This window comes from Arvicanthis niloticus, chromosome 2, assembly GCF_011762505.2.
Source record: "Arvicanthis niloticus isolate mArvNil1 chromosome 2, mArvNil1.pat.X, whole genome shotgun sequence".
Taxonomy (NCBI): Eukaryota; Metazoa; Chordata; class Mammalia; order Rodentia; family Muridae; genus Arvicanthis; species Arvicanthis niloticus.
In genome coordinates, this window is record NC_047659.1 from 66,345,976 (window position 1) to 66,370,107 (window position 24,132).

Here is a 24,132-nt window from a genome sequence, read left to right on the forward strand (position 1 = left end):
CAGTCCTGACTTCCTTTGGTGATGAACAGCAATGTGGGAAGTGTAAATTGAATAAACCCTTTCCTCCTCAACTTGCTTCTTTGTCATGATGTTTTTTGCAGGAATAGAAACCCTGACTAAGACGCTCATGAACAGGCACACACACAAACACGAAATGGTCTCTTTCATATTAACAAGATTCAAGTGGCCACCTGCCAGAACAAAGTCACTGTCAAGTTTGTGGCACTCCCCCCACCTGCAACAGGTCAGAAGGGTCAGCAGGTCAAACTCCATCCATGTGGGAATATGAGGTAAGAGACAGGCACCAAGTAGTCCTCACATCAGAGGCGGGGCCCACAGACATTGGTGGACAAGGTGTTCTCTGCAATAGAGCATATAGGAGCGTATTGAGACAGCCATGCACACTATTCAGCAGAAGCTTTGGGAAAACTATGAAGTATTCTTCTGCAGGAAGAGGTCTTCTTCACATCTGCCAAGACTAAAGCAACAATTTCCTGTTGGCATCCAGATATGGTGTCCTCAAGGGAACACGTGGTCTTGGACATTTGTGGGCAGAGGTAGTAGACCTCTGTCCCTTTCTTTGCTGAGAGTCAGAGTGAAGATGCTAATGAGTTTGGCTGATGAATGGCAGTGAAACAAGGCTCAAGGCCTAAGGCCCTGGACACCCTTGAGACCCCAACATGCAACAGGTGCGGTCAGCAGTTGCCCCTCGACTCCTTGAGCACTTGGTGTGTACTGAGCACTCTGCCTATATTACTGAGTTATGGGTACAGCCCAGTGTAAGAGGAACACTGCAGAGTTCCATTCAACAGATGAGAAGACTAAAGTCTCGAGAGGTTATCCAGACAGTGAGCAGCAAAGCAGAGTCTCGAACCCAAGTCAGCTGCCTAAGACTTTAACTTTGAACGAGCTCCACTTTTATACCCGATGTATACAGAATAATGGAACCCACCCATCAAGCCTGCATGCCTGACTCCTGTCTGAGTTTCTTTATGCCATATATTCTCCCAAATAAGCACTATTTTTGTTTGTAGGTAATAAAGCATCTTCCTTTTAGGCATTAAAGGAGGTGTGTAGTATACAACAGAGCCATGTCCTCTCTGATAGTAAACATTCATGAGGATAGCCAAGTATAGTGGTATACACCTGAAATCTCAGCCCTCAAGAGGCTGAGGCAGGAGGATCACTGGGAGCTAGAGACCAGCCTGGACTGTGGACTAAGATCTTGTCTCAACAAGCAATCCCTTACCTCCTAAAATATTTTAGGGTACAGAAACAAGTATCTGACACATATGGTATAGTGGTACATACAAGCCAGTGTGAATTGTCCCCTTGAGAGGGTGTGCTTGTCAGCTTCATTGTACCTGGCACCAGCTCCACCCTCAGGTTTGTAATCCTAGCAGGCTCCATACTGACCCCTACATTGGCACCCACATCCCTGGAGTCTCCTTGTTGCACCAGCCCCCAAAGTGGCTTGATGGGACTTGTTATAGTTTAAACAGGTATGAGCTTAGCTCAGCCTAAATAAGACTTGAACACTTTGGGCCTCTGTGGTCGATTCTCCCAACACAGCGTAAAAAGTAATTGTCAATTAACAAGCCCATCAGTCAAGGAGGGAGAGAGATCAATAGCGTGGACCAATCCTGAGTGTTGTGATGCAGGTTAGGATTCCAGCAGCAGAAGCCTTCCAAACAGGTATGTGGAGTAATTGGCTTCTCCCTAGCGAGCTGTCCTGAAGACTCCACAACTCTCCAATTAACATGTTCCATTGACAGGCACACAATTATTTGCGTTCACTGTACCCCTGTCAGTGTTTGTTCAATCAGAACTTGCAAACCCACAGAAAGTGCACAGAATAGCAAATACAGGTAGCTCTCAGAGGCCAAGCAACAAAGGGGCTAAGAGGAACCTTACAGTGGACTTCTCTTTCAGTTGTGATGCCTGCCCAGCATCCCTGATTGGCTGGAACTGTCCCAAGCTCAGCTGGGAAATGGAGAGGAGGCTACATGTGGCTTGGGTGGCATCTGCTTGTGCATCTGATCAGGGAAGAGAGGACACTTTGCTCCTTGTCCCACATGAACCTGACATTGAGCCTCTGCTAATGGAAATATCACCTCTTCTTCCTGGATCTGCCAATCTGTCTCCCAACCTCAGGAACCCTTCCCAGGCAAGGCCCAGCTTTGCTGGCTTCTCTTGCCTTGCTTCCTCCTTCATGTACACACCCATAGTTCCTCCCATTGAGAATGAGTCTTTATAGATAAGCATCACTTGTCTCAATTCATCCTGAGGACATAAGATACTTAGATAATGGTGCTTGAACCAATGTGTAATAGAGACTTCAGAAAAGGGTAGTGGGAAAATAGAAATAGGTTTATGAGACATTTTACACTGGGTTTTATTGCTGTAAAGAGACACCATGACCAAAGCAAGTCTTATAAAGGAAAGCATTTCATTAGGGCTGGCTTACAATTTCAGAGTTCACTATCGTCATGGTGGGAAGCACGTCAGCGTGCAGGCAGATACAATGTTGGAGAAGTAGCTGAGAGTTCTATATCTTGATCCCAAGGCAGCCAGGAGGAGGCTATGATTCCACACTGGGAAGAGCTTGAGCATAGAAAACCTGAAAGCCTGTCTATACAGTGATGCACTTCCTCCAACAAAGCCACACCCACTCCAATAAAGCCACACCCCTAATATTGTCACTCCCTATGGCCAGGCATTGAAATATATGAATCTATGGAGGCCAAACTGATTCAAACCACCACATTAGAATGGAGGATCAAGAAGGAGAGGATGTAAATGGTTGGGAAGATGGTGGTAGGCTGGGTAAAGGAGAGGGTAGACAGAGCAGAAGGGCAGCCTTGCTGACCAGCTGAGTGGGTACACAGACTGTTGTAGTTGAGTGGTAGAAAGGCAGGTCAACACCTGAAAGGCCACTTAGTGTGGTTGTGGTGTGGGCTTTGGGCTAGGTTTTGGGCAGAATCTTAACAGGGATGGTTCCAGGCTATGGATTATAGGAAAAACACCGATTCTCTCTGCACCTCTGGTTTCTTTCTTCTCTAAATAATAACAATTTTCCTTACACTTTACCTGTTAGGACTAAATTGTACCTGTGAAATACCTTAAGCAGTGACTGCGGTGGAGGACTAAATAAGCACCAGCTGCTAAGTTCTGTGTTAGTGTCACCATTGATAGTAATAGACAGAGAAGTGAGGTGGGTGGATACATATAAAGTGAGTTAGATGAACAGATAAATAAACATTTGATGGGGGGAGGGTAGGCAGGTGAGTTAATGCATACATAGGTAACTGGATGGTTGGATGGATAAATGGCTGGGTGGATGGATGGATGGGTGGATGTATGTATGTATAGATGGATAGGTGGGTGGGTGAATGGATGGATGGATGGATGGATAGATGGATGGATGGATGGATGGATGGATGGATGGTTAAATGAATGGTTGGATAAATGGATGGGTGGATAGATGGATAGGTGGATGGATATATGGATGGACGGATGGATAGGCGGGTGGATAGATAGATAGATAGATAGATAGACGGGTGGATGGATGGATAGATAAATAGATAAATGAATGGTTGGATAAATGGATGGGTAGATAGATGGATGGGTGGATGTATGGATGGATAGGTGGATGGATGGTTGGATGCATGAATAGATATACAAATGAATGGATGGGGATGCAGACCATAAGTTAAATGGACAAATAGATAGATGACTTCATAGGGGGCTGGGTAGTGTGTGTAGGTTAATACATACATAGATGACTAGGTGAATAGATGAGTGGATGGCAGAGGAATAAAATTGTAAGGAGGCATAGGTAGAGGAGAAAATGCTTTGTTCCAAGTACTTTTGCAAGGAACTGTTTATGACTGGCCCTCTCCTATCTATTTTCAAGGCATCAGAGATGTCCAGCCTGCTCCTCCATCTTGCCAAGACATGTAGATGTTTCATCATTCCATGTAAATCACTTTTTGATCTATGACTGGTGCAGTACTTGACAGTCCACTTTCAAGGATCCTGTGAGGGTCCTTCTGGACCCAACAAGCTGGTTACTCAGTCCTGCTATCACTACAGAGCCATGTCCCACAGCTGAGATTCAGCTTTTCCCTGTGCACCAGAATTGGATGGGAGTCTGAACTTGGGCTTTCTATGTTCCACGTGAGGGAGAGGCATCAGCTCTCCTCAGTGGCTCTCCATCATCTCTAGGGTGTGTTGCTACCCTTCCCCTAGACATGGAGACACTGGGGAACAATTTGAGCCTGGGTCTACATTACAACATCTAGTTTCCCTCTCTACTCTCAGCTTCCTTAGGGCACATATAGGCTATTCTTGGAGGAAAAAGTGGATCTCTGTAGTGACTCTGGACAAGAGACTGTCTTCTAGAGTTCAAAATATATTCCTTATCAATTTTTAAGTTAGAGCATCTTGGCAAGCCACGAGTTCTGCTTATCAGTTTAAAGGGGCCACAGACAGTCCCCAGTACCAGCAACCCTATTCCATCCACCTGTGAAGAACATTGCAAAATGTTCTTGAACCATTCATGCGTTGCTCAGAGTGATCCTATCACTAGCCATGGGCTCTTCTTTACCCAGTCCCTCAGGGTGGCTTTCAAATTAATGTCAGTTAAGACTCACTCAGAGGCTACTTGAATCTCAAATGGGATTTTGGAGGATCAGAATCCTATAAGAATCTCAGACATGCACTAAGTTACAGCATTCCTGGCCTGTGGGGAGCCAACAGAAGGCGGCTATCATCCTTGCAGCCATCTTGAGCCATATACCCTAACAAGAGACTTGATTACAACAGCCTACAACAGCTGAGCACACTCTGATAACATCTTGTTTTAGATACCCAGGATCTTCCCTTGGGTGTGTGAGACTTAAAGGTGTGATTTAGAGCCAAGACTTAAGGCCATGAATTAAGGTGTGATTTAGAGATAAGACCTAAGGGCATGACTTAAGGGTGTGACTTAGAGGCGTGGCTTAGAAGTGAGACATATAAAAGGCGAGAGGCAGACAGAAGAAATTATTAGCTATTAGGCACTTAGCACTTAGAGAAAGAACTTGGAACTGGGAAAGAGACTAGCAACTAGAACTAGGAATTAGGACCTGAGACTTGGTACTAGGAACTAGGAACTAGGGACTTGGAGAGAAGAAGAGAGACAGTTATCTGGCAACAGCCATGTGTGCCTGACTCACTATAAAAGGGGCTGTTTGCCTCCTCCCCACTCTCTTGCTTTTCTCTTGCTCTCTTCTCTTCCCTGTCCCTTCTCTCCCCATTCCTGCCCCCACATGCTCATGGCCAACTTCCATTTCTCTCTCTCTCTCTCTCTCTCTCTCTCTCTCTCTCTCTCTCTCTCTCTCTCTCTTCTCTCTCTGTCTTTCTCTGTTTCTACTCCCTCAACTCCCCTCCCCATGCCCTAAATAAACTCTATTCTATACTATACTCTCTTGTGGCTGGTACCTCAGGAGGAAAGGATATCTCAGCATGGGTCCACAAAAGCACCCCCTTCCCCACACCATATGGGGCCTCTACCAAACATATCCCTGGCTTCTTTTTATTTTTTTATAAAACACAACACCCATGACCTAACTCTGTGGGAGGATCACTGGAGCTTGCTAGCCACTATTCTAACTCCAGATTTATTGAGAGAACCTCTCTTAAGGAAATAAGGCAGAGTGAGGCAGCTGACCTGCTCCTCTGGACTCTCCATGCATTTGGTTGTACATGCACACATGGTGCACATGTGAACACAGGAGCATGTTTGCATATAATCTGCAAACATACTCCAGATACCTTAAACCTTGTCTAGATTACTTACAACATCTAATCCACTATGAATGCTATGTGAATAGTCACTGAACTGTATTGTTGAAGGAATTGTGTCAAGAAGAAAAAAACTTGCATGTATTCACTACAGACATGATTTCTTTTTGGAGATTTTCAATCTGTGCTTGGTTGACTCTTCAGAAACAGAGCCTAGGACACAACTGTCTGGCTGCCATGACTAATGCTTAAAATTTTAAAATGTGTCATCTCATGTTTGGAGCACTGGCTCACCAGGCTTTAAGTACAGCCCCAATACCAGCAAATAAAATTACATCCCACTCGTGAACTTAAGCAGAAAAAAAAAACCCTCTAAATATAACATTCATTCATGGAATATAGGAAGACATTCTTATAAAATTCATCATGGTGGAGTAACATTCAGCCTAGGAATGCAGGGTTAGTTTAGTGTTGGAAAAGCACTCACATAAATCATCTTACTAACAAGGGAATGAGGAAGAATATCCATTTCCTCTGATTACATCCAAGTTGCCAAAATTATATGCATTGCATTCAGCATTCTGCATGACTGGCATAACCAGAAACTCTTGGCAAAGTAGGAAAATGCAGGCATTTTCCTAATCTGATAAAGTTTTCCAAAATGTTAAGTTCTGTACTCAGTGATGAAGCTTTAGACAGAGTCCAGGACAAGACAAAGTCCCCTTCTGTCACAGCCAATGCTGATTGGCTCAGCATTGAATCTGAGATCCCAACCAATGTGGTAAAGGGAGAGGAAAAACTGTTAATGTGTAAAGGCCAGGAAGAAACAGTTGTAGCCATTTGCATCTCTATGTAGAATCTACAGCCTTCTAGAAGGCAGAGTTCTCAACCATTGCCCAGAACAAGGTCATATATAAACATCGATTGCACTCTCCTTCACCAGCAATAACCAATTTAGAACTGTAGTAAAACGACTCCTTTCCAGGCAGCAAGACAAGCTGAACAGCGCTAGGGATAAACCTCACAAGAAATGGGCTTGATTTTTATGGAGAAGCTGATACAGGTTTACAAGAGGAAATAAAAAGAAGAATTGACCAGACTGGGGCACTGTGGGAAATGATGAGGGCACCACAGCAGTCGAGAGGCTTCCCAGGGCTCCTGCCAGGTAGCCTGTCCACCGCTTGCTCACAGGCAGTCAGCGGCTGAAGCAAGGAATGCTTTGGGCTCCAGGTTCTGAGCACTTCAGTAGGATTCCTCCCGTGATGGGCTGTGCTTTCTTACCCACTTACCACAACCTCCTCTAATTATGTGCTATTTTGCCACCATGCCTTCTCCCTCTTCACAATACAGTATGGATGTTTTCCATGTCATTAAGTGGTGTTTGATAAAAAGAAATCATGAAGAATGGTTCTCCAAGGCAGATAAGCCTGGGCATTCTCCTGTTTTAAAGATGGGGGTGGGGGTGGAGGCACAAAGAGATAGAGAGGAAGACAATATCCAATCTGTGCCTATTGCACACCATCTAATTCTTCCAGCCACCCTGAGATGCAGAATTTTATGTCTACCTCCTGCCTTATCATCTCCCCTCTAGAAACAGGCAGAGTTCTGGACCACTCAGCCTGGGGCTTAAACCTGGTCTCTAAGGCCTTGGCTCTGCCTAGCCTCACAGAGCTGAGGATAGAGACTCCCTATGCTTGTCTTGCCTGGCACAGGGCTGCGTGAGCAGGCTGTATAAGTTGTGCAGTGTTCTGGGGGCTGAATGCCATTCTCCATGGTATTATATAGAACTTGTCATGTTGCACTGAACATTTCCAAGATGACATGACAGCTGCACTCCCTTAAAGGCTGGAAGGAGGGTCTTCCCTTATTTTTTCTAGTTCTGGTGACTGTACATGCCATTACACAGAAACCCTGTGTCTGTGAGCTCCTATGTCTCAGATCTTCCTCTCCTTTTTCTTGTAAGTCTCTAGCCCTTGAATTCTGGAACTCTTACTTCCGGGATGGATTTGTCAAATTCCATAACTTAATCACATCTGTTAAGACTCTATTTCCAAATATGATCAAAGTAAAGAGATGTTAATACCATAGACAGAAAGTCAATAGTATAGCATGGTTCTGAGGAGAGTTCAGGCCTCAACATGATAGTTAGACATAGTTAGTGGGGGTCTGATAAGAGCTCAAGCCCACAAGGCAGTGTGGTGCTGGGGGTGGTCCCTTCTTATAGGTCTCAGAGGAGGGAGAAGATTTCAGGTAGTCAAACTGTCTCCCCATCAGGCAGCAGTAGTGTATGTGTGGGGAGCAGCGGGGGTGTTGCACTGCCAGAAAGAACTGTGTGACGCCAAGAACATAGGGGAAGCAAGGAGGTGTATATCCAGTTTATGTGTACCCATTATATAGGTTGGGAGATGTGTTGCCATCAGTGGCTCTAAGATGCTCTGGCAACTTGAGGTCCATAAGCTTCCTTGGAGAAGTGGGAATGTCATTCACCTGGTATCTGAGCTCTTGGAGAGTCTGTTAGGGATTCAGAGATTGAGGAAAGATGGAATAGGAGGGCTTGGTCATTGAGGTTCTAAATGTGCTCAAGGACAGACAGATTGAGGGTAATACTTACTCAGAAGAGAAGATGAGGGCAGAATGCCCTGTAGGTATCCTCTAGAACCATGAGCATTAAAGCGCCAGGGCCGGCATGCCTAGAGGGAACCAAGCACTAGGGCTAGGATAAGGAAGGAGTCCAAACAGTGCAGGACACAGATCACCGAGGGTCTCACAAGTCACATCACTGTGACTTGGAATAATATGGAAGCCACTAAGATGATTTTGAACAAACAAGTTGAAAATGCAAGCAATAGTTCCCATTCAAGGTCCAAAAAGGTAGCAATACAACAGTACTACCGAAGTTACAACTTGGACCAGATGCTGGATGCAATGTAGATGAAGATAACTGGTGGGAGTCAAAATTTCCATGTGTCTGTAGGTATGAGAAAAAGGAAGGGCTTCCAGGTAACTGGGCGTGTCTTTGTCTGTACAACTAGAAGGACAAAGTTGTAGACTGAGCTGAAGAAAACTCTGAGTGAATCTGAATGATGGGGAAAGGCCAGGAATTGATTTTGAGTTTCAGACACCTGTTAAGAAGAGGTGATAGTTAGATGGGTCAAAACTGAGTTTAGAATAAGGCCTGAGCAGCCTGTGTAAACTTGAGAACTGTCAGCACACAGATAATATTTCATGCTGTGAGACTGGGCAGAGTCAAAGTGGGAGTGAATTCAGATAAAGAATAAGTTCAAGGGTTGACTTTTACAAAGAACACCCCAACTATTATGAAGAAGGGCCCTAACAGAGGAAGCTGAAGAATTTGACCAACAAGGTCTGAGGAAAGCTAGAAAGTGTGGCATGTTGGAGACCCACTGGAGAGAAATTTCAAAGGAATATGAGGATCAGATATGCCAAACTTGCAGCTGGACAAAATTATGTGAGTACCAAGGAGTGATTCTTGGTGTCCTTAAGGTCACTGGTTATATAGTGATTTCCTCCCATTGAAACATTGTATCATAAAAGGAAGCTTGTAAAGATTCAGAACATGTCAAAGGAAGTTTTTTAAGACTCAGGAAGTAAACAACTCAGGAAGTAAATCTCAGGAAGTCCCTGAATTCAACCAGATGCACAGGACTCTTTGCTCTCCAAGGTTATTTAAGCAATAAGGACTGCTAAAAAGATTCAGACCAACTGAGCTTCTTAGAAGAAACTTGCCTGTGCAACTGCCTTTAAGTCATCTGGGGAGTCCTAAGGTTCCAGATTTTGTGAGGTATCACCCATGCTAGGACAAGGTTTCAACGATGAAGCTGTTTTTGATTTGGCCATGTTTCTGGAAGTAACCCTACTAAACTCAGGTTCATTAAGTCATACTTTGGTGGTATCTTACTTTGATCTGTTTCTTGTCTGGGGTGAATATGTGTTAGTGTTGTGTCTTTACCAGAAAAGTGTCACGTAACATTGGTATCCTTAGCAAGAGCGGGTTCTGTGGAGTGATGCATGAAAGCTAGTTGGATGGAACCAAAAGAGATAAAAGAACTGGAAGACAACAGCCCTGGGACTCCCTGATAGATGATATGTTTGCAGGTATTTGTTTGGAAAGGAGCTGAAAAAGTGGGGGAGTTCTAGAGGAGACAGTGGGGCCAAAGATGTCCTATCACCTTACAGAAAAAAGAAATGACAACACATGGTATATTGGGAATGATGCAATAGAAAGGGAAATTGCAGACACAAGCTCAGCCATCCTCCTGCCTCCACACTCCTGTAGCACTAAGGTTACAGGTGCCAGTGACCACACTTGGCTTTTTACATAAGTTCTAGGAATTGGAATTCAGGTCCGCATGCTTGGAAAGCAAACACTATTATATGCTCCCTGGACCCTAATTCACTTTGTTTTCCAAAGAAACCAAGGTGAGGCCTTGAGCTGAGAGCGGAGGAGGAAGAGCTGGAGGCTGAGGTAAGAAGAGGCAGGTGTAGGAGATGCCCAGAAAGCACACTAGAAAAAGTAAACAGTGCTGGCTGAGTCCAGCGGATTTGGACTGAATTTGAAGAGCTTAAGAGTTTTATCTCAGGAAAGACAAGGAGTCTCTTTCTTTCTCTCTTGGTTGTCCTCAGCTGTCCCTCACCCCCAGCACAGATATTGGCATTTAACACATTCTCCATGACTGAGTGAATGCATTAGCATGGGGCATGCAACAGGAAGATGTTGTCCCTAATGCCTGAGGGTGCTTTCCCTTGGGCCAGCATAATCTCCCCCTGAAGAACAGAGTGAGACCCCAGCTGTGGTCACCTTAGAGCCAGCCATACTTCCTGAAAGTTAATGAACTTGAAGGTGTTTTCCCTTCTGTTCTCAGCTGTGGAAAGCCAGACTTCCTTCTTGCTGACCTCAATTAACTGCTTCTCCTGAGAGCTCCCACCCTCCTTGAGAAGGCCTTACCATGTAGCTGGCTGGGATCTGGGCCAGGAGCGTGGTTGGGCCTCTAAGGACCAAGGATTGCTTTGTCCACTGGGTGTACTCAGTAGGAAGAGGCATCACCAGCTTTCCCCAACTACCCCTCCTGACCAGAGGTCCTAATAGTGAGGTGCCCACAGCCCAGGCAGGATTCTGCCCATCCCCACCCCCACTCCTGCCAAAGCCCCTCCCTCCTCTAGGCTCCTCTCCAAGCCAGCAGGTGGGGGGGGGCGGTTCTGTATCATTAGCCCTTCTGCCTTACTTCCTGTTCTGCTCTGTCAGGGAGACTTGACCCCCACAAGAGGCCTGGGAGTGGAGCCTCAGCAAAGTAGTTTTTTAAAGTCCCCTAACTGTTTGTAAAACAGCCAAGGCTGACATCCTCTTTGTTCTCCATAAAACCAAATGGATCTTTCCTTTCTCCCACCAGATTAAGAAGCAGAGCTGAGTGGCCAGCATTACTGAGCAGCTATGCTCAGAGCTTAGGGGCTCTCCAGTCTCTACAGCAGCTCCAAGGTGGCCATCACACCTCACAGGTCGGTAAGCAAACTCAAGGTGACATTGCCCTGGGCACCTGGTGGAATATGGACAGGATGAGGACTTGAAGGCGCCTGATACCTCATGGACCTTGCCCTGTAGGGTCAGGTTCACCTCTCTTGGACAAGTTTACAAACACAATAGTGTTTGCTGTCACTTAGCAGAAAGGGGAAAGAGGGTTTTTTGTATTTTGTTTTGTTTTTACCAAAGGATGGCTGCAGCAGAGGAGGTCAGATCCTTGCTCTCTTGTCTGTTTTATCTAGAAGGTGCTGAAGGACCTTTGTGACCCAGTGAGGGCAATTCAGGAGGCATACCTGGGCCTTCCATGGAGAAGTAATGGGACTAGAACTCAGGAGAGGCAGAGAAATCAGTCAGGAGGCAACTGCACCAATCGAGTCAAAGTGAGAAGCAGGGTCATGCAGGAGACAGGCTGTGAACAGGCCAGCAAATGCAATGAAGGCACCCATGCACCAGCTCCTTTTTGCTGGAAAGCTCCCCTGTTACCTGAGGTGGCTGGAAGCCCTGTTAGGCCACCTCCTCTCCTGGCAGCAGAGACATTTCATTATCATTTAAATCTTTCTTGGGTTTCATCAGAGGCTGTGAGCATCTTCAAAGAGAAGTGCTCAGTCCTCAGGTGAGGGGAAAACACGCCAGAACTTTCTCTTCTAATATAAACGAGGCGAAGAGACGCAGCTGAACCTGGCAGAGCCTGCAGGAGCACACTAATAGACTAGATGAGAAGAGAATTATAGAAGGAGACAGGTCCAGAGGGTGGTGGGGCAAGCAGAGATAGAGGCTTCCCCCGCCAGCCCCAGGTGGCTAAAAGGGGAGGAAGGGGGGGTCTTCCCCTTCAGCTGACGCATCCTTAGGGGCTGGGTTGGAGGGGGTGGGAGGCTCAGATCACCACCTGGCTCCAAGTGTCTGGGCCTGGAGCTGAGAGAGATAAGACCCCTCCCTGCCTGCCTCCAGCATAGTTCCTTCCCAGGCTTCCTCCCACAGCTACCAGTGATTCCATTAATTATGGAGGCTCAGGACTGGGAAAGAATCCATAGCATTTCCTGCATGGGAGCTCCTAGTGGGGGGGAGGACACAGTGACCTAGAAATAAGAGCAGGGGGTGGAGGGAGGTGGAGGGGCAAAGGAACAACTCCTACAGATTCACACTCCTCCTAGGGGCCAGGAAGGGTTGGGGACTGTCCTGTGTATGCAGGGTTTAACATATTATCTTGGCAGTTAGAGGTCTTGAGGATCAGTCGCTTGGTTTATAATGCAGTGTTTTGCTTTCATAAAATCAGATTATTTTTCTTTTGCCTTTAATAAAAACCAGCACTGGTTTCTGACTCAGAACAGCCTTCTCCCAGCTCAGAGGCCTGGGTCTGTAGTGATGCTGGCTGGGACTGCTCTCAAATAGGAAATCAATGGAAGACCAGAAGACAAAGCAGGAGAGGGAAGGGGAAGGGGGAAGGGAGGGGGAAACAGAAAAAGCCAGGGCTTCATGGCTGCTCAGCCCCAAGAGGGAGAGAAGCAGGGGCTTTGGCTCCAAGCCTCCACTGTGGCAGAAATCCCCGAAATCCTAAGCAGATGCCTGTCATCCTGAGCAAGAAGCTGTCATCTCCATCAGGAGGGTGAGACGGCTCAGATCTGCTAAGGTGTCTGTAGGCAGCAGAGGCAGGGCTGGAGGTAGGTTAATGTAACTCTGGAGGGAGTTCCTGCTCTGGCTGCTCGGCCATAGCATATCTCTCTCTCTCTCTCTCTCTCTCTCTCTCTCTCTCTCTCTCTCTCTCTCTCTCTCTCTCTCTCTGTGCCCTGCTCCCCCACCTCATTTTATCTCGTTGCTTTTGAGTTCTTTGTCTCCATCCCCCCCCCCCCCCATCCTTCTCTTTTGGCTCTCTTAAGAAAAATGGCTGTGCTTGTTAAGCAGGAGATCAAACATCCCCACCAACTGAACACATCAGAAAGGCCCATTGCTCTCACATCTGGCTCTTTTTTTCCCTGTGACACAGGCTTCCCACGGTGGGGGCCGCCGGTGTGGGTGAGAAAAATCAATGCAAGCCCTGTCATCATCTGGCCTGGTAACAGGACCCAAGGGGTGACTGGGGCAAGGGAAGAAACATGCGGGTGCTCTGATGAAGGTCAGGCAGGGCCCTTCCAACAGCACACCACTATGCAGGAGACAGGCCCTCTGCTAAAAGCCAGGTGTCCAGAGGTGGGGGTGGGGTGGAGCCGCTCTCCTGTGGTCAGGAAGGGGCACGAAGCTTCTGCAGCAGGAAGGATGAGCACAGCAGAGGCCCCAACTGGACTCAAGCCATTTTACTTGGTTCTGCAACAGTTCCTAGAGTATGTCAACCTGTAACTTAAGAGGTCCACACAGTCATGCTGACCAGACCAGCGCTTGGCTACACCTTGCAGAAAGAGCTAGGCTGCCCTGCTATGCTCTCTCGGATGCCTTTAGTGTTGCAGAGGTGGGAAAGTTGGCTTGTAAATATGAGTAAAGATGACATGAGACAGTGAGGGTGCAGCCTGGTCAGGCCCAGAGATGGAGATTTTGTTGAGAGGAGAGCAAAGGGCATGGGCCCATCGGAGGAACTCGCCCTCCCCAGCTGCTTTTTTTCATGATGCCTGCACAGGGAACTCCTTGTCCTCTGGCCTTTTTGAGAGATGCAAACTGCTGCTCTGAGGGACAGGAGAAGACAGAGTCAGAGAGAGATAGGCAGAGAGATTCGAAGACACAAAGAGACAAAGCAGAGTGTTGGTGAGCCTCTGCGCCCCCCTCCCCCATCTCTGCATCCAGACACTCCCTCTCCACTCCCACCTCTGCATGCTCAGCAAGTGCAGAGGAGAGCATACAGACATCTTCTGAGCCTCCTAAGGTGCTCATCCAGAAGTTTCACGTGAGCTCTCCACTCCCTAGAACAACCCATCCCCATCCTCAGGGGAACAGAGGCCAAGGACCACGGAGCTCAGAGATATCAGAGCAGCCTGGTCCCTCTCACACAGCCCCCTGGAACATACTCTCTCTGTCTCTGTTTCTTAGTCTTTTTGTCTGTCTCTCTCTCTCCACATCCCTCTCTCCCTCCCCACTCTTCCTCATGCCCCACTTGCAGGGTGAGAGGGCACCATCCACCCACTCACCGACTCAGCAACAAAGACCACTGAAAGCAACTAAGGTTGAGTCAGAGCCCTGCTGGCATGCAGTGCCATGGATGGCAGTGCCAGCCCATGCTGACCCAAGCCACCCCCTCAGCACCCCCTCAGCCTCCAGAGGTGGTTGACAATGTTAGGCCCCTCCTCAGTTAGTCTCCTGGAGGCATCCTTGCTGGAAGCATCAGGCTCAGGCAGCACACTGTGAGTAGGGAAGGGGTGGGGGTAGGGGATGCCTGAGCACAGGGTAAAGCAGGAGTTCATGTCTTAGAGACAAAGTCCTGCTTTCCCAGCCTTCTCCCAGCAGGCTGCAAGCAGGGGCCAGCAGGGTGCCCATCAGCTACCCCATGACCTCTGCCCTCACCACCTCTCTAATTCCCACTGCCCATCTGGCCCTGACAACCTTGAGATTTGGAGACCTGGGTCTGGCATGGACCTGCAATCCTTGACTCTTTTCTTTCTGTCCTTACGGAGAATTCTCACCACCTTCCAGTCCAGAGGCAGGCAGAGGCCTGCTCCAAGTGGGGCAGCCTCATCCAGGAGCAGTTTCCCCGACTCATCTGGGGATGATAGATAGTTTGTCTCTAAGAGACTTTTTTCAGAGTAGGCACACAGAGCTACCCAGGGTGACAAATGGAGTCCCTGAGCTCCAGAGAAGCCTCTCGGCTGTCCATCATGCTCAGGGAGTCAGGTCAGGTCCCTCTGGGGTTAAGGCTGGGGGAGAAGAAGAACTATCTGACCTGCCACAGTGGTTGCTATGGGAACCACAGTGAGGCTGGGCTGAGAAAGTTCTTGCCCCATGTGACTGGATATTGTGATGAGCCAGGCCTGAGTGAGAAGGGAGAAGGGGCTGAAGCAATCTTTTGCCCTAAAAAAAGTGATACCCTGGAAAACAGATGAGAAAAGACATTTCTCAGACTCCAAATCTTGGCTGCCTTGCAAGTTCAAGGGCAGGGAGGGTCCCCACCCTATCACAGTACACACACACACACACACACACACACACAGAGAGGTACACTCATTCTCTCTCTCTCTCTCTCTCTCTCTCTCTCTCTCTCTCTCTGTGTGTGTGTGTGTGTGTACTGTGATATCTTGGGTATCATTTCCATTTCTAATCTTTTTATCCTAGACACTTGGATTATACAAGTTTTCTACCATGGCCAACACTGTTTTTAAAAAGTTATTTTATCTTTAGTTATGTGTATGTGTGCATAAACCATGTGTGTGCAGGTGTCATGGAGATCAGAAGAGGGCAGATGCCCTGAAGCTGGAGTTACATGTGGCTGTCAACAGCTTGGCATAAGTGCTGGGAGCAGGGAACATCTTAAACCACTGAGTTGTCTCTCCAGCCCCTAGCATTTTTTTAAAATGTGGGTCCTGGGATTGGACACAGTCTTTACACTTACAAGCTGAACACTTGCTGACTGAGCCATCTCCCCAGCTCTTTAGAATGCTTTGCTAAAGCCATGTGGTTTTCCAAAGAGGCAGAGAGAATGCTAAAGGTCCCATGTTTCCTTACCCACAGGCTTTCCTCTGCCTGCTATTTTCTTTGAAGCTGGAAGAGCACCTGTTGTCTTGGGGCTGCGGTAAGGATCCAGAGACCAAGAAGGCAAAGCCAGGTCCTTTGGGCCAGCAGCAGCTTGACTCTGCCGACACTGGATCTCTTATTGGCTTTACTGGCACATGGAAAGATCAGGAGCTGATAGAAGCTGGTGGTGGGAAGAGGAAAAAGGGTCAGGGATGAGGAAGTAGGATCATCCCTGGGAAGTGAGAGGAAATGAGTGGCACGGTGGTGTGGGTGGGGGAAGGGGAAGAGCTGGCTTTTCCCATTGAGGACAGTGGTGAGCAGTGGTGTCCTTACCAACAGTATGGAGGTTGCCCACCCTTGAGAGATAGCTATCCTTCCAGGGGAAGGATGGTTCCTATTCTCCACAGGTACAGAAGACCAACATGAGTGAACCCCGAGTCTTCTATCCTTCCATTCCCAATGGGAACAGATCTAAATAAGCCTAGAATGCTGTTTGTGGAGACCACAATAGAAGAGTCACTCCTGTACAGCTTACTCTGGTGACTTTGTTATGAAGGAAGGTTCCAGATTTACATACAAGGAGGCTAGATCCTGCCTGTGCTGTGTATTAACTGTGTGGCCTCAGTCAAGTCAGAGTCTTGGAGCGTCAGTTTCCCCATCTGACTGTGAAGTTTCTGAAGTGTTGGGAATTCAGCTTGTGACCTCACTTCTGAAAGTGCTGGATAAATATTAGCTGTTGTTCATTTTAATACAAATGAGATTTTATCCTCTTTGTTATAAAAATCCAAGATAACTTTAGATAGCAGCTGGGTTTTTTTTTAAAACACACTTTTATTACTTTCAAGAGCATACAGTGACACCTATTGGGTAACTCCAGTATTGGCAGGACCATGAGGATGCCTGTGACAGTCACAGGATGGCAATGATTTATTCTTAAAGGCATCTTTCTGCATCTTCAAAGGCACTTCTCACCTACTGGAAAGTTTGTCTGTCTACACAGCTCCCATGAGGCACTGGGACTTTTATTTGCTGATGGGGCTCTTAACTGAGCTTCAGTGCCCAACTCTGGGTCTGATTATCACCAACCTGGCATAAAAGACAAGAGAGATCTGAGAGAAGGCCCAGTCCCACAGGCATGGTCAGAGAAAAGGGAGACTGAGATTTGGGAGCCCCAGGACTGCCCCCTTAGTACATGGCAGCAGAGAATTGAACACAGAATGGTTCACAGCCTGGATGATGATCACCTGTGGTTCTTGAGTCACCCACCCAAGCCCTGGGTTACCTGCTTCTCCACAAAGTCCCCTAGAGGCCACAACAGAAGATTCCTCCATGTCTACTGAATTCCACATATGCCTTCCCCCAGAAAAGTACAGTTATCAGTGTGGACGTGGCTGCCCAGATAGACCACACTTTCCAGCCTGAGATTCTTAACAAGGGCATCTGAGCAGAAGAGGTGTGTGCCTCATCTAAGCCAGCGCCTTTAAGACAACAGGTCTGTTTCTACTTTGATTTATTCCCTCTCTGCCTGCCTATAGCCATGGCTGAGACCCAGACTTAGCTATAGAGACACTGATAACTCCCCAGGGCATGGTGAATGACCCCGAGCCTCCAGATGACTGTGCCAGTCCTGTGGAGAGAGTGGCCATTGCAGAGACACAAAAGTAGATCTTTAACTATCTGTTGTGGCAACTGAGTTAAAGCCATGGAGAAGGAATAATGATGGATGAATAACTTCTTTAAGGTGGTAGGTCAGAACAGCCTTCTTGGGGAAAATGCCATTTAATTTTGGAACTTCATGACAAAAGGAACTAGGAGGGGGTGTGGGATCTGAGTACGGATGGTGCCCTAGGCAGAAGGGACAATAGGAGATGGGATAAAAGCTTGCTGGTCAGTTATAGAGTAACAAGAAGCATAGCATGATGGGAGGGGGACAGGGTAGGAATGGGGTTTTGAGATTCCTTTCCTGAGTGGATCTTGTCTGGTGTTCCATTACATGAAAGAGAGCCATTGCAGTGGTCCAAGCCTCGGTGAAGCCTCTGACCCAGGAAGTGCTATTAGGGAAGGAGGACCAGCAGATGTACAGGGAGCACTGCATTTGGGGATGCAGGAGACTGTGAAAGGTGACCCCTGGAGGTTCCTGTAACAGGAAGGAGAGACAAGAAACTCGCCTGAAGATGAGCCAGAGCTGGAGCAGATGGTGCGTCAGGGGAGCTGTACGGGTGACAGCTGCAGAGGCTGCCAGGTAACAACATCATTTGCCCCTTCAAACAAGCTCTGCTGGTAGTGGGCCATGGAGGATGAGGACTTGTGGTAGACCTGCCTCCGAAAAATAGAATAACCTGTGTGTCCACTGAGGGAGGACTGGCTAAATAAAGCAAGAGTTCTTCTATAACAGACACATTAGGTAACCATGATACTCTGCAAATTAGTAAGCTCCCACCTCCAACCCACAGCACAGAGCACAGAAGCACGGGGCAGAACGGCAGGCACAGGCTGCCACCATTGCATACGACTGAAGGAAATACACGGACTGAAACATACAAACATAGAGCATAAATATTTTTCCTCCAGCGTAAACACTGTGTCTGGAAGAACACACAAAAGACGGCAGCCCTGCCTGCCTCCAGGAAGGGGAACTGGGACACAGGGCGACCTTTGACTCTAGATCCCTTTTGGTGCAGTTTTTTTTTTTTTTTTTTTTGGATGTGTCTACCGCAAATGAGCGTTAGCTGTTCAATAACGAATAATTCTCATCAAGAGCAACCCTAACTGAGAGACGAAGGAGCGGCTTGCTGCCTAGAACGCAGACCCAAGAGCGGCTGTCAGGGGAGGCTGCACTGATAAGTCCCTTCATGCTTCCCTCCACGTAGCCCTCCTCACCCCTGTCCCAATGCTCATGCCTCCAGAGCTTTGCCCTCCTGCTCACAACCCTGAGGTAAAGTGAACTGAGTCTAGTGCATAGTTTTCTTTGTTGTATTAATATTGTTTTTTTTTCTTGAAGACAACACACACACACACACACACCAGTTCCACAGTATCTGATGTCAGTCAACCCACACCAAGCCCACATAGTGTATGCTGACCACAGTTCTACCTATCATATGACAGCCCCTTCATAATGCCTTTGCGTAAACCCAGCGGAGGCAGAGCCAAAAGAGAACTTTAAATACATCATCTGAGAGACCCCAGTGGATTGTCCTTGGGGACCCTGTGTATAGACCCAAGATCTCTGAGGAAGGCGATGAGAGACAAGCATAGAGGCTGCCTCCTGAGAGCATCAATCTCCAAAGAGAGAGAGAGGAAGTACAAGTGTCCCATTGCAAGAGACGTGCCAGAAAGAGACAGTCCAGATGAGGACTGTGGGCAAGAGCAGATGCTGAGAGCTCAGAGGAAGCCCGGGGAGGGGAAAGGAATGGGCATAGCTGTTTCATGTCGCTGGTCTCTGTGGCTGCCCAGACTGAGGTTAAAGGAGATGGCCAAGGTCCCATGGCAGCCTAGTGGAGGGAGCCAGATTTGAGCCAGGTCAAGCCTGTGCTTCTTACACACAGCATATCCTAAGAAGAGCAAGTGGGAATGTGTCTCCCTCCAGATGTGGGCCTCATGGGGACCCAGGCAATCATTTCATGCACAGGCATGCCTGGCAGATCATTGGCATTTTATAAGAGGGGGATAATTCTGGGAAGGTCGGTTGTCCTCTGGGTCACATAGCTAGTGAGTACCAGAAGTTCAGTTTGGCAACTTAGGCAAGGCAGCCTCTGGAGCCTGCTCTCTCACTGCCCTCTCCCAAGAGAGTTGGCTTCCATGTTGAATGGGCTGCCTGTCCACTGTGTTCAGAGGATCAAAACCAACCCAGTCAGAGTGGATGAATTAAATTTGGGGGCTGAGAAAGAAGGGGTAGAGAGGTGTGTGTGTGTGTGTGTGTGTGTGTGTGTGTGTGTGTGTGTGTGTGTGTGTATGCATGCACGTGCACATGCGTGTGCAAGCACAGGTGTATGCTGGTGTGTGTGAAGGTCATTGAAGGACCTCAGGTGTTCTTCATCGGCTGCCTCCTATTTGTTGCTTAACACAGAGTGCTGTAAAACATGATCCTCTGGGAGAAAACACATCATCTTCATTAGATCGGCTGTGTCTGCCTGGTAGAACCCGTTGCCACGGGGGCTTGCTGAATGTTGACATCCCCTCACAGAAGCTGGGCATGGGGACTGGTTATTGAATCCTAACTTGAGACTCCAGCCATTCTTCCCAGCCACTGATATGTACTTTTACCCTAGTTACATGGGGCTTCGGTCTCAGGAGGTGCTGGAGCATACCAACTGTGGCAGGCTAACAGAAGCGACTCTACCTGTGTGGCTATGGCAGAGCTATGCTGGGTGAAGACTTCAGTGTGGCTGCTTTGAGGTTTCCCATGATCCTGTAAGGAGCCCCTCACCCCTTCTCTGTAGTTAAGCTAAGTAAGTTCATTGGTTCACAGGGTGAACTTGGGTGGATGGGTACTTCAGTTTGCTGTCTGGACCTTATAAGGAAGGGACAGATGCTGTTTATATTTCCCTGGGGAAGGAATTCTGGAAACACAGTATCTCTTGTTGACTTGGAAATTCACCAAGTAAGATAAGCTCACTGGCCATCGAGCTCCAGGGATCCACCAGGCTCTTTCACATCTTGCCATCTCTGGGATTACAGATTACCAGTATATGCTACTACACTAAGCTTTGTCACATGGGTGATGAGGACTGAACACGGGCCCTCCTGTTTGTGAGGAGAATGCCTTACTGACTAAAAGGCCCAGAAAGTTCTTGATGTGACTAGTTTCCAGGCTGGTCAGGACAATTCCAAAATCACTGCTGCAGGTCTCTGCAGGACACCTTTCTGAGGGCCCTGGGTGTGGGTCTTGCACACTCCAGATACTTGTGGGAACAAGAGTATTTCTATCTTCATTGTTGACCTCAGATGGATGGGGCAGGAAGGAAATACTGGAAAGTGCTGAGAGGCACCTAGCATTTTTCACATGAGGACAAACAAGATTGAAAGCAAGAGAAAAACATTCCCAGCCCTGTGCCTTCTCACATGTGATCACCGATGTGGACACCTGAGCCCTCCCAGACTCCAGCTGCCTGCATGTCCCTGGTGGGTGGAGGTGGAAGCAGGCAGGCTAGGCTATGGAATTGGCTAATGGCACACTTCAGTGGCTGACAGTCAGTTGACCAGAGATGAGAACATTATGCTGGCCTTATACCTATCTCTCTCCGCTTCCTGTTTTTGGTTGTACCCTGGGCCCGGATCATGACCACACAGCTACATGTTTATCTTCACATGAGCTTTAGACATAAGCCTGTATTATCCTCATTCTGTAAACAGAGAGACTAAAGCTCCATGCATAATGACTAGCTTGTCCAAGAATACGCAGGTGGTAAAGCCAGAGCTGGGCTCCAAGGCCATAGTGCCAACCACAAAGGTATTCCACCTTATGGCACCTGACTAGTTTCCACTCCTGACTTTAAGGAATAAAGACTTGGCTACTACCCTACAAAGGCTTGAGTTAGTGCTGAAATCACAACCTTGTCATGGAGTTCCTAGTACAGCGGCTGGCTCATAGTACATGGTCAAGAAACCAACTGCATAAAACAACCAGCCCTTCCAGAAGGCAGTTCTGAGCCCCATTGAGCTTCAAGGCCTATCAAAACTCCCATATCCCCTATGAGCCAGCTATAGCAGGTTGCATGGTTTTATTTTATCTCTGATTTTGGCCCTTCAAGATTCAGCCTACAAATAGATGTAAATGAGATGCAAATCAAGTTGTCCCTGCATTAAATAGGAAACCAAATATGTCTGGTAACATTCTCTGCTTTCTTTCCCCCGCAGATCAAGGAGATCCGCATACTCTGAAGATGGTCCAAAGTTCACAACCATCTCCGTAATGTTCACCACTGAGTAGGCTAGATGATAAGGCCGTGTCCTTCCTGGGACTTTTTCTCTCTGTCCTCTTTAAAGAGTTAAGTCTCCCAGGCCTTGATCTTCAGGTCAGAAGCTAAGATGAAATCCGCTGTCTCTAGTGGTCCTGTTGTGAGCATCTGCAGGACCACACAATCATAACTGGGGTATTGTAATCCAGTGAAAAATATGGATTGGGTCTTTGGCTCCTTTTCCCAGCACAGGGCTCCTGAGACTGTTGTCATTTCCTATGCAACCTCAGTGCTAGCAGCATCTTTTGTTCTGATGTTAAGTCTCCACTTCCAGCTCTGGACACAGGGCTCTCTAGTCCTCTTGAGTTCCCCGGGATGACAGAAGAGCCTCTTGCTCTAGGGAGTGACTCTTGGTAAGTTTGTGTATAGTTTCAGTATGAGCTAGTTACCAGTAGGACAGAGCCATGTTTAGAAGCTTAGGACTTTTCCAGAAAAGGGAGTGACTAGAAATGGAATTAGTGGTCCATCTTGCCAGTATAGTACAACTTCCATAATAAAAAAAAATCCCTGGATGGTAGGTAGGGCTGATTGATACATAGAGGTGCCAAGAAGGTGCGTGCCTGAGGGCTTCATGCCCTTCTTCACTGTGCCGTGTGTGTCCCTTCCATCAACTTCTTCATCTATAGCTTTGAAACATGTCTGTACTATACCAGTAAGCACAGGTGAAGTGATTCCCCAGTTCCCATGAGCTTCTCTAGGAAATTAATTAGGAAATTAATTGAACTCAAAGAAACTCACAGGATGACTCCAAGTAAAGCCAGCAGGCCAGAAGCACAGGGCACCACTAGAGGCTTGCTACTGGAACCTAGATCTGGGGAAGACTGCCTTGTGGGACTGAGCCTTAACTTTCAAAAAGCCAACTCTATCTCTAGAGAGATGTGCCAGAAAGGGGCTGAGTTGAAGACATTCTCTTGACATTGTGGTTGGAATGCAAATCGCCCCCTCCAGACTCGAGTAATGAATTCTTGGTCCCATTGGGTAGTGCTGTTTGGGGAAGTTGTGAAAACTTTAGGAGGTGAGACCTGCCTGGAGAAAGTAGGTCACTGAGAGTGTGCCTCAGAAGGCTATAGACTCTTTCTTCCCTCTCTTCTGTTTGTCCCCTATAAGGTGGAATGTCTCTCCCCACATGCTCCTACTGCTGTGATGTTCTGCCCAAGTGCATGGAGCTAAGCAACCAGGGACCAAGGCCCCTGAAACTGTGAGCCAAGATGAATCTTCTTGTACATTGTTTCTGTCTAGCATTTGCTTGCAAAAGTGCAAAAGCTATAAAGTTGGTGTCCCCTGATGTCCTGGCTGTTGGTGTGCACATGTGTTCTATAATGGGCTCTCCTAATTAACAGCACAAGCCATATGGGTTTTCCTGTCTCTTGCAATAGTCATTATGGAAGTGAACTCAGGGGCGTGTGGTGTGTGGCTGGTCACTTGAGGGTACTCTGGACAACTGAACCAGAGTTTGGAAGGAAACCTCCATTACAGCCCAAGGTGGCGTTGGGCCCTGGGTATGATGATTAGTGTTAATTGTCAGTGTGACAAGACCTAAAACCACCCAGGAGATGGGCCTCTGGGCATGCCTGTGGCAGAGTATCTTGACTATGTGGATTGGTGTGGGCAGGCCCATTTCCCCCAGGTTGGGGACCCTGGACTGTGTAGATGGAGGAAAGGATCCGAGGAGCGTCTTGTATTCATCTCTCTCCTTCCTGGTTGTGTATGGGCTATGACCAGCTTTCAAGCACCTGCTGCCTTGATTTCCCTGGCATGATGGACCATACCTTGAACTATGAGCTAAAATAAATGCTTTCTCCCTTAGTGCTTTTGTTGGGATATTTTATCATAGCAATAAGAAAAGATACAAAGACACTGAGTGTCTGGTGTGACAAAGAACACACCTGAGGACTGCAAGCCCAGGAAGTCTGAAACTTGAAGAGAAGCTAGGCATTCTGACATTGAACATGACACTGTTTTTCTGAAACAGGGTCTGTTTCCAAGCCTCTCTTGAATTCACTATATATCCAAGGGTGGCCTTGAATGTCTGATCCACCTGCTTCTACCTCCCAGAAAATGGGACCATAGCTGTATGGCATCATACCTATCAGTGTTAGGGATAGAACCCAGGGCTCTGCATGCCAGGCAAGCATTCTCTCAGCTGAGCCACATCTGCAGCCTGTATATGACACACCCTTGATTTCTGGCACAATGTGTTCT

At 47.6% G+C, this 24,132-nt stretch overlaps 1 long non-coding RNA gene across 1 annotated transcript; it reads left to right on the plus strand.

Annotated features, from left to right (window-relative positions):
* Window positions 1-16,795: 16,795 nt before the first annotated feature.
* Window positions 16,796-23,736, plus strand: LOC143441370 (uncharacterized). Its single transcript, XR_013108703.1, has 3 exons — window positions 16,796-18,212; window positions 20,242-20,421; window positions 21,830-23,736. It is a non-coding gene; the product is annotated as an uncharacterized LOC143441370 (long non-coding RNA).
* Window positions 23,737-24,132: the final 396 nt, after the last annotated feature.